Source organism: Carlito syrichta, unplaced genomic scaffold, assembly GCF_000164805.1.
Source record: "Carlito syrichta isolate Samal-C Ts95f unplaced genomic scaffold, Tarsius_syrichta-2.0.1 Scaffold104744, whole genome shotgun sequence".
Taxonomy (NCBI): Eukaryota; Metazoa; Chordata; class Mammalia; order Primates; family Tarsiidae; genus Carlito; species Carlito syrichta.
In genome coordinates this window covers 187,369-197,658 of record NW_007048840.1, presented here as the reverse complement: position 1 = coordinate 197,658, position 10,290 = coordinate 187,369, and the positions used below count along the sequence as shown (strand labels likewise).

At 48.2% G+C, this 10,290-nt stretch overlaps 1 protein-coding gene across 1 annotated transcript in view; it reads left to right on the top strand.

Moving 5' to 3' along the window:
* Nucleotides 1-408: 408 nt before the first annotated feature.
* NT5C2 (5'-nucleotidase, cytosolic II) overlaps nt 409-10,290 on the top strand; it is an 81,613-nt gene continuing 71,731 nt past the window's right edge. Inside the window, exon 1 of the mRNA XM_008065941.1 lies at nt 409-450. The gene's annotated coding sequence lies outside the window, so the exon portion shown is untranslated. The remainder of the gene's footprint in view (nt 451-10,290) is intronic.

The window sequence follows — 10,290 nt, the reverse complement described above, 5'->3', positions numbered from 1 at the left end:
TTAGAGGAGATTGAAGAGGAGACCCCCAAACCCTTGTGGCTTGTAGGATTTCTTCTGAGAAGTCTGCTGTTGGTCTGATAGGCTTACTTTTGTAAATTATTTAATGGTTTTGTCTCACTGCTCTTAAAATTCTTTCCTTCACATTAACTTTGCATAATCCAATGATTATATACCCTGGGGATGACCTTTTTGCAGTAAATCTTCTGGGAGTTCTTTGGGCTTCTTGTATCTGGATTTTTAGATCTCTGGCAAGGCCAGGGAAGTTTTCCTTAATTATTCCCTCAAATACTTTTTCCAAACCTGTGGTTTTCTTTTCTTTTTTTTTTTGAGTTGGAGTCTCACTCCGTCGCCCAGACTAGAGTGCAGTGGCCGCTCCCAGCCACCGCAGCCTCGACCAGCTGGACTCCGGCGATCCTTCTGCCTCAGCCTTCCCAGTAGCTGGAACTAAAGGTACGTGCTACCACGCCCAGCTGATTTTGATGTATTGTAGAGATGAGGTCTCGCCAAGTTGCCCAGGCAGGTCTTGAACCCGCAGGCTCAGGCAATCCACTCACCTCAGCTTCCCAAAGACGCGGGATTACAGGCTGAGCCACCGAGCCCGATTGATTTCTTCCTTTTCTTTTTTTTTTTTTGAGTTGGAGTCTCACTCTGTCACCCATACTAGAGTGCAGTGGCCGCTCCCGGCCACCGCAGCCTCGACCAGCTGGACTCCGGCGATCCTTCCGCCTCAGCCTTCCCAGTAGCTGGAACTAAAGGCACGTGCTACCACGCCCAGCTGATTTTTGATGTATTGTAGAGATGAGGTCTCGCCAAGTTGCCCAGGTGGGTCTCGAACCCGCGTGCTCAGGCCATCCACTCACCTCAGCCTCCCCGAGGCGCAGGATTACAGGCTGAGCCACCGAGCCCGGCTTACAGCTTTTTTTTTTAAGTGTCTATCTCTTTGAATAATTTCTCATTCGTGTCCTGAATAGTTTTCAAAATTTCTTTTTGTTGGTTTTTAACTTTCTCCTGATTCTTATTGAGAAATTCTATAACCAACCCTTTGAATTCTATCTCTGGAATTTCCAAGTTTCATTTCGATTAGGGTTCATTGCTGAAGGGTTAGTGTGGTCTTTGGGGATGCTGGAGAGCTCTGTTTTTGGTCAAAATTATTTTTCTTGTTCCCTCTCATTTGGGTAGGTGGTTTCTTCTTATCTGAGCTTGGTGGGGGCTGACATGGACACTGCAGGGTTCCCTTGGCTATTTGTCGCCTTGGGGCGGTGCGTTTCTTGGTTGCCAGTGGGGGCAGCCCCGTGCTTTGCCCTGCCCTGGCTCATGGTGTCCTGAGTGACCGGGGCTGCTGGCTGAGGGCTGGGATCAGGCCTTCACCGAGCTGAGGTGTTGTCTGTGACATGGTGGGCTGTGTCGTTGAAGAAAAGAATTGGGGGAAGGCCAGCGGGGACAGTGGCTGTCGGATTTCTTCTCGGTAGTGTTGTTCTGAGGAAGTGCCAGCCAGCCTAGATGAAGGGCGAGGCTCTGAGGATTACGGAGTCCTCTGTCGCTTTTGAGCCATGAGGGGAGTGTGGGGGCTGGGGAGCAGGTGCTCAGGCACCCCACCTGGGCTCACTCGCGGCTACCCTGGTGGAGCCTGGGAGGGAGTCCTGGCCACGGGTCGGATGCGGCGCACTTGTGCAGGTCCACACGGAAGAGTTGACCCAGGGCGTGGGCGGTTTCCCTGGCAACAAGTCCCACAAGCTCCTGCAGCTCAGCCTCAGCCGTCGGTAGTCTGAATGTCAAATTGCAGCTGGCCTCAGGTGTGCTTATGGCAGCCTGCCCCAGCCAGGAGCTGTCTGCTGCTGCAGGCTTTGCCCGTGGGGCCTGTCCCTTCCTAGGCTGGCTAGAAGGCAGCCACCAGCAAGGGTTGAGTTCCTGGGATGTGGTGGCTGGAGCCGCTCAGATCGAGGCCACTCCATGGGTTTCATCTGTGGATTTTGGCAGGGTGGCTGTGGGCAGGCTCGTTTCCCCTGAGGGACTGGAGTCCTGCGAGCCTCAGGGGTCTCTCCAAGGCTGTGGCATTCCTGAGTTCCCCTCCCCCGCCTTCCCCACTGTGCCCAGAGGCTGCTGTGGTCTGTGCTGCGACCAGGTGAGGGTCTGGCCAGTTCTAGCCCAGGCCAGAGGATTTTTCTCTTCTTTGTACTGTGTGGTTGTCAGCACCTACTGGAAGAGTGGTGGGGTGTGCTGCTGGTCCTGGTCTGCTCTGGGTGCCGAGGATACTCGATCCTGGCCTCCTCCTTAGGAGAAACACACTCTGACGGCCTCTCAGAGGCCCCTCAGTCTTGTATCACTTTTTGCCGTGGGTCTTGCTGTGTTGCCAGGCTGGTCTCAAACTCTGGGGCTGCGGTGATCCTCCCACCTCAGCCTGCTGAGTATCTGAAACTACAGGTGCGTGCCACTGTGCCTGTACCAAATGGACCCTTTTCCAGAGTTGTTTTGGTTATTCTGGGCCTTTGGCATGTCCATGTGAATTTTAGAGTAATTTTGTGTGTTTCTACAAGAAAGCCTACTGGAGTTTTGATGAGGATTGTGATGAAGTTAGGATACTCGATGTCTTCGCAGCGTTACGTCTAATAATCCATGAGCATAGTGCATCTCTGGGATGTCCTCGTGGCACTCGGTAAAGCTTTCTGGTTTTCAGGGAGCAGCTTGCGCTCATCTTTTGTCACACTTATCCCTAGGTATTCATACTGAGATGTGATTGCAAGTGTGTAAGAAACATTCCGATGGCTCATTGTCAAGGCCTGTCTAAGCAGGCTGGCGGATGTCATAGCAGTCTTCAGCCAGCAGCTCTTGGCGGCTCCTGAACAACCGTGAGATGGAAATGGCCGTGGGCAAACAGTATGCTATTCTTGAGGAAACAGAGACTTGATCAGGGAAGGGAACCAGGGAGATAACCTCATAAGGGAAAAAAGTGCAACTTAGGCGATGTCTGAAAAGACTGTACGCCCCAAAGCACTCAGCCAGTTAGGAACTGGGGGAGGAATCTGCGCGCCAGGGAATGAAGTGCTTGCTGTAGCCGCAGGGTCCTCGTCTTGCGCGGCCACAGTGAAAGTCTCACTTGGGCTGTCCTCTGTGTCTCCACGTCCGTCGTCTGATTTTGGACGAGTGAGTTTGTTTCTCACAAAATGGTACTCGTCATTCAAAGTTGTTATTATTTACTCTGTTTTATTTTATTTTTTTGAGTTGGAGTCTCTGTCACCCAAGCTGGGGTGCAAGGGCACACTCAGCGGCCACTGTGGCCTTGACCTGCTGGCCGAGGGCTGTCCTTCTGCTCAGCCTTCCAAGGAGCTGGAACTCCAGGCATGTGCTGCTACACCTGGCTAACTTTTTGGTTTATTGTAGAGATGAGCTCTCACCAATTGCCCAGGCTGTTTTCCAATATTATTCTTTTAATATCTGTAGAACTTGTAGTGCTGTTGCTTCTGTCATCTCTGATGTTGGTGATTTGTGTCTTCTTTTTTTCCTTTTCAGTCTGGCCAAAGGTTTATCAGTTTGAACATTTGAAAAGAGTCATCTTTTGGATTTATTGGTTTTCTGTTTTACTGTTTTCTTTCTTTTTTTTTTTGAGTCGGAGTCTCACTCCATTGCCCAGGCTGGAGTGCGGGGGCACACTCACAGCCACCCCAGCCCCTGCTGGGCTCTGCAGTCCTTCTGCCTCAACCTTCCAGGTAGCTGGAACTACAGACACTTGCTAGCATGCCTGGCTAATTTTTGATTTATTGTAGAGATGAGGTCTCACCAAGTTGCCCGGATGGGCCTCTAATCTACAGGCTCTGGCAGTCCACTCGCCTCAGTCTCCCAAAGTGCTGGGATTACAGGCTGAGTCACCGTGCCTGGCCTTTTACTGGTTTCTACTCTGATGTTTGTGATTTCTCTTCTCCTGCTTGTTTTAGGTATCATTTGCTCTTTTTTTTTTTTAATTCTTTCTTGAGTCAGGGCCTCACTCTCTCCCAAGGTAGAGTGCAGTGGCACGGGCCCAACAACCGCAACCTCAGCCTTATAGGCTCAGGTTATTCTTCTGCCTCAGTTATCCAAGTAGCTGGGACTGTTACAGGTGTGTGCCACCATGCCTGGCTCATTATTTGATTTTTTTTTTGTAGAGAGGAGCTCTTGCTATATTGCCCAGGCCCGTCTCAAATTCCTGGGCTCAAGCAGTCCTCTTGCCTGGGCCTCCCAGAGTTCTGGGATTATAGGCATGAGCCACCAGTGCCGTTTCTAGACATTTCATCTGGGTTACATTTTTGTTTTTCATGGCTGTATTTAACATCAGTCTTCTAGGTTTTTTTTTTTGTTTGTTTGTTTTTAGTTGGAGTCTCACTCTGTCGGCCCAGACTGGAGTGCAGTGGCCGCTCCCAGCAACCGTAGCCTCGACCTGCTGGGCTCCGGCAATCCTTCCGCCTCGGCCTTCCGCGTAGCCAGAATCACAGGCGCGCGCTACCACGCCCGGCTAATTTTTTGATTTATTGTAGAGATGAGGTCTCGCCTGCCCAGGCGGGTCTCGAACCCACAGGCTCAGGCAATCCACTCACCTCAGCCTCCCAAAGGTGCGGGATTACGGGCCGAGCCCAACTCAGTCTTCTAGTTTTTTGAACCATGAAATATGTTCAGTTATGTATTATGCATTGTGTGGTACATTATTTGAATTATGTATTATACTTGAATTACATTCATTTATAATAACTTCTAATGTCTTTGGGTGGTAATTCTGTTTCATTCATGGGTTTGTTTCAGTTGATTTTTCTCTTTATTGTGTGTCCTATTTTGTTTCTCTTTTGAGTACTGCTAATTTTTGATTGGATGCTAGACATCATAAATTTTACCTTGTAGAGTGCAGGATAGTTTTGCATTCCTGTAAACATTCTTGAGCTTTCTTTTTTGACATAGTTAAATTACTTGGAAACAGTTTGATCCTTTTGCATCTTGCTTTGATCCTTTGTCAGACAGGGCCAGAGCAGTGTTTAGATGATTTTGCCCTGCTACAGACATAAAACCTTCCTGAGAGCTGTTCCTAATGCTGTGCAAATGGCAAGGTTTTCCATTCTGGCTGGTTGAGACAGAAACTGTTCCCATCCTTGTATGAGCCTCTGGGATTGCTCCCTGCGATCTTTTGGCTACTTCTTTTTTCTGGCCTCAGATGGCTTACCCACCCACATGCGCTAATCAGTACACAGAGGAAGACTTGAGAGTTCACCCTCTGAAGATTTTAATTAAAAATAAATAAAAAGCAGGAGGTAGATCTTTTTTTTTTTTTTGAGTTGGAGTCTCACTCAGTCGCCCAGACTGGAGTGCAGTGGCCGCTCCCGGCCACCGCAGCCTTGACCTGCTGGGCTCCGGCGATTCTTCCGCCTGAGCCATGCAAGTAGCTGGAAATACAGGCGTGTGCTACCATGCCTGGCTAATTTTTGATTTATTGCAGAGATGAGATCTCGCCAAGTTGCCCAGGTGGGTCTCGAACTCGCGGGCTCAGGCAATCCACTCACCTCAGCCTCCCAAGGCGCTGGGATTGCAGGCTGAGCCACCGAGCCCGGCTAGGAGGTAGATTTTTATAAATACCATTTGAGGTTTTTGAACTGTGCTTATTAAGGACTTACCATTAATTGAATTTTATTTTCTATTTGCCGTATGACTGTAATTTTTTTTTTTTTTGAGTTGGAATCTCACTCTGTCACCCAGACTGGAATGCAGTGGCACGCTCCCGGCCACCGTAGCTTTGACCTGCTGGGCTCCGGCGGTCCTTCTGCCTCAGCCTTCCAGGTAGCTGGAATTACAGGCATGCACTACCATGCCCGGCTAATTTTTGATTTATTGTAGAGATGAGTGCTTGCCAAGTTGTCCAGGCGGGTCTTGAACCCGCGGGCTCAGGCAATCCACTCACCTCAGCCTCCGAAGCTCTGGGATTACAGGCTGAGCCACCAAGCCTGGCTATGACTGTAATTTAATTAAATTAAATTGATTAATTAATTAATTTATTTATTTTGAGTTAGAGTCTCACTTGGTCGCCCAGACTGGAGTGCAGTGGCCGCTCCTGGCCACCGCAGCCTCGACCTGCAGGGCTCCGGCGATCCTTCCGCCTCAGCCTTCCCAGTAGCCGGAATTACAGGCACGCGCTACCATGCCTGGCTGATTTTTGATTTATTGTAGAGATGAGGTCTCGCTGTCCAGGTGAGTCTTGAACCCGCGGGCTCAGGCAATCCACTCACCTCAGCCTCCCAAAGGCAGGGGATTACAGGCTGAGCCACCGAGCCCAGCTGACTGTAATTTTAATAGAACGACCCTTCTGGTTTCTCTTAGTTCATCACAGTTTTTCATTTTTATTTATTTATTTATTTGGAGTTGGAGTCTCACTCTGTTGCCCGTGCTGGAGAGCAGTGGCATGCTCATGGCCACCGCATCCTCAACTTGCCGGGCACCACAGCCTCATCCTTCTGCCTTAGCCTTCCAGGTATCTGGAACTACAGGCATGCACCAGCACACTCGGCTAGTTTTTCTTCTCTTGCAGAGACGAGGTCTTACCAAGTTGTTCAGGCTCTCGAACTCCTAGGCTCAGGCAGTCCTCTTGCCTCTGCCTCCCAAAGTCCTGGGATTATAGGCATGAGCCACTGTGCCCAGCTCATTTATGATTCTTATTGACACTTATGTGAGATATAACTCTTGTCTAAGAAATATAAATTGGGCAACCCCTTTGGGGTCCTCTCCCACTGTGGGAGCTTTTCTGTCCTGTCAGTAAATTCTGCTTTTTTTTTTTTGAGTTGAAGTCTCACTCTGTCGCCCAGACTGGAGTGCAGTGGCCACTCCTGGCCACTGCAGGCTTGACCTGCTGGGCTCCGGCAATTCTTCCGCCTCAGCCTTCCAAGTAGCTGGAATTACAGGTGTGCGCTACTATGCTTGGCTAATTTTTGATTTATTGTAGAGATGAGGTCTTGCCAAGTTGCCCAGGCGGGTCTCAAACCCTCGGGCTCAGGCAGTCCACCATGTTGGCTTCCCAAAGCGTGAGATTACAGGCTGAACCACTTAGCCCGGCCCAAATTCTGCTTTCTAAAAAAAAAATTATATATTATTTGGGTTCAGTTTTAATTCTTTGCATTCAAAAGTTTTCTATTTTATTGGTTCACAGAATAGTCTAGATTTGCTATATGAATTTTTTTAAGAAAGGAAAAGCACAAAAGACCCACCCTCATAGTACACCTATGTTTAGTTATAAGAGTCTAGCAAATGTCCTCTCACAGGTTAATTTATACTTTTTTTTTTTGAGTTGGAGTCTCACTTCATTGCCCAGACTGGAGTGCAGTGGCCGCTCCTGGCCACTGCAGCCTCGACCTGCTGGGTTCCGGCGATCCTTCCGCCTCAGCCTTCCAAGGAGCCGGAACTACCGGTACACGCTACCATGCCTGGCTAATTTTTAAAATTTATTGTAGAGATGAGGTCTAGCCAAGTTGCCTGGGCTAGTTGCGAACCTGCGGGCTCAGGCAATCCACACTTGCCTCAGCCTCCCAAAGTACTGGAATTACTGGCTGAGCCACCAACCCAGCCCACCTGTTCACTTTTTTTTTTTTGAGTCGGAGTCTCACTCTGTCGCCCAGACTGGAGCGTAGTGGCCACTCCTGGCCACCGCAGCGTTTACCTGCTGGACTCCGGTGATCCTTCCGCCTTAACCTTCGAAGTAGCCGGATCTATAGGTGTGCACTACACGCCCAGCTAATTTGGTGGAAAGCGGCATTGCCTTTTCTCAAATAATTAAAAATCAAGCTACCATACTGGATCCAGCAACCCCACCTCAGGGAACGTGCCCAGAGGAAGCCCAGCAGGTTGAGGCTGCGGTGGCCTCGCCAAGTTTCCCGGGTGGGTCTCGAATCCCAGGCTCAGGCAGTCCACTCACCTTGGCCTCCCAAAGTGCTGGGATAACAGGCTGAATCACCAAGCCCTGCCTCACCTGTTCATTTTTAAGAGGTTAATTTTCCAAGACTGGGCACAGTGGCTCATGCTTGTAATCCCAGTGCTTTGGGAAGCTGAGGTGAGAGGATCACTTGAGTCCAGGAAGTTGAGGTTCCAGTGAACTATGATTGTACCGCTGTGCTCTAGCTTGAGTGATGGAGCCAGGCCCTGTCCCTTCAAAAACGAAGCAGGCTGGGCTTGGTGGGTCAGCCTGTAATCCCAGCACTTTGGGAGACCGAGGTGAATGGATGGCCTGAGCCCGTGGATTCGAGACCAGCCCGGCTAACATGGCGAGAACCCGTCTCTACAATAAAATTTAAAAAATTAGCAGGGCATGGTAGTGCACGCCAGAAAATGATTACTTTTATTCTTTCTCTCTATTGATTTATTTTAGAGTTTGGGGTACAAATGATGATTTGCTGCATAAGTAAATTGTATGCAGGTGAGTTTGGGCTTCTAGCGAGCCCTCTTCCCACGGTAGTGGACATGACACCCAGTAGGTGGGACAGGTGTGTGTCTCTTGTCCCCTTCGTTCCCCCCCAGCAGTGCCCCATATTTGTTGTTCCCGCCCTTGTGTGTGCGTGCTGAATGTTTAGGGCCTGCTCATGAGAGCTTGCAGTGTTCAGTTCTTTGCGTCTGTGATCGTTCACTTGGCATGATGGCCTCTGGCCGCATCCACATTGTGCGGAGGGTGTGGTTTTCTTTGTGGCCGCATGGTGCTGCATCGTGTGCATAAACTGCCTTTTCTTTGTCCATTCCACTTTCGATGGGCATCCGAGTTGTTTCCCTTTATGCAGGTGTCTTTCTGGTGGAGCGGTGTATGTTCCTCTGGGTGTGTTCCTGGAAGGGGGGCTGCGGGATCCAGTGTGGTAGCTCGATTTTTAGTTGTTTGAGAAAAGGCCACGCTGCTTTCCACCAGGGTTGAACTAGCTTACGTTCCTGGTGGTAGTGTGGAAATGTGCCTTCTTCTCTGCAGCCTTGCCAGCAGCACCGGTTGGTTTTGACTTTTTGATGATGGCCATCCTGACCCATGTGAAGTGGCAGTTCATTGTAGTTTTGATTTGCATTTCTCCGATGGTTAGTGAAGCTGAACGTTTTTTCATGTTTGTTGGCTGCTTGAATATATGTCTTCCTTTGAGAAGTATCTGTTCATGTCTTTTGTCCACAAAAAGTGGTTAATTTTCTTATGTGAACTTTACCTTAATAAATTATTTTTTAAAAGCTACAAGGTGATTTATTTAAAACTTAATGTCATAAATGATATTAGCATTTTCAAAGAGGGAAAAAATTAGGTTCCAGATGTTTTCACAAATTCTGATATTTTAACAAAATGTTAATACACTTCTTAACTAGTGGAATATCTTTCATCCTTATTTAAAGCTATTTACAGATGAAAACTTTAAAACACAAGTAAAACATAAGAATGGTTTACTGTCAAGATACTTAACCACATCCAGCTGCTCACCTCATTTATTTATTAATTTTAATTTTTTTTTATTTTTTGGGATTGGAGTCTCACTTTGTCGCCTAGGCTGGAGTGCAGTGGCATGCTCACAGCCACTGCAGCCTCGACCTGCTGGACTCTGGTGATCCTTCCACCTCAACCTTTCAAGTAGCTGGAACTACAGGCACTCACTACCACGCCCAACTTTTTTTGATTTACTGTAGAGATGAGGTCTCGCCAAGTTACCGGGGCTGGTTTCGAACCTGCGGGCCCAGGCAACTCACTCGCCTTGGCCTCCCCAAGTGCTAGGATGACGGGCTGAGCCACCGAGGCCAGCCTGCCCACCGCATTTCAGATGTTTACCCTAGATGAGGTGTTTTAGTTTATTTCTTCTAATTCATAGTCTTTATTGCCAGCTGAAAAATTATTTATTACAGAAAATATAAAAGCATGAAATAACCAGCAGTCAAACATTCATTACTTATATTTGTGCTACCATTCGTTGAGCTTGGTATGCTAATCAGATTTGAAAAGTTGTTTACTACATGCATTTGAAAGGCAGATACTAACTTGAACTTACATATTTTCACAAGCCTGTGGTCTCAGTGCCTTTTCTAGACTCTAGGACTAAAGTTAGTAATTATTGGCAGTCATGCTTAATTATTTGGATTATAAATGATCATATATGATCTTTCTGGATGGAAATTACCATATGAAATTGTATTTCTTTTTTTTTTTTAATCAGGATTTGTTGAGAGGACAGAGAAGCTTCCACAGTGGGAAGGGACCTGAAGGGGTTGCCCCTGAAATTATATATATATATTTTTTGAGTTGGAGTCTCATTCTGTCGCCCAGACTGGAGTGCAGTGGCTGCTCCC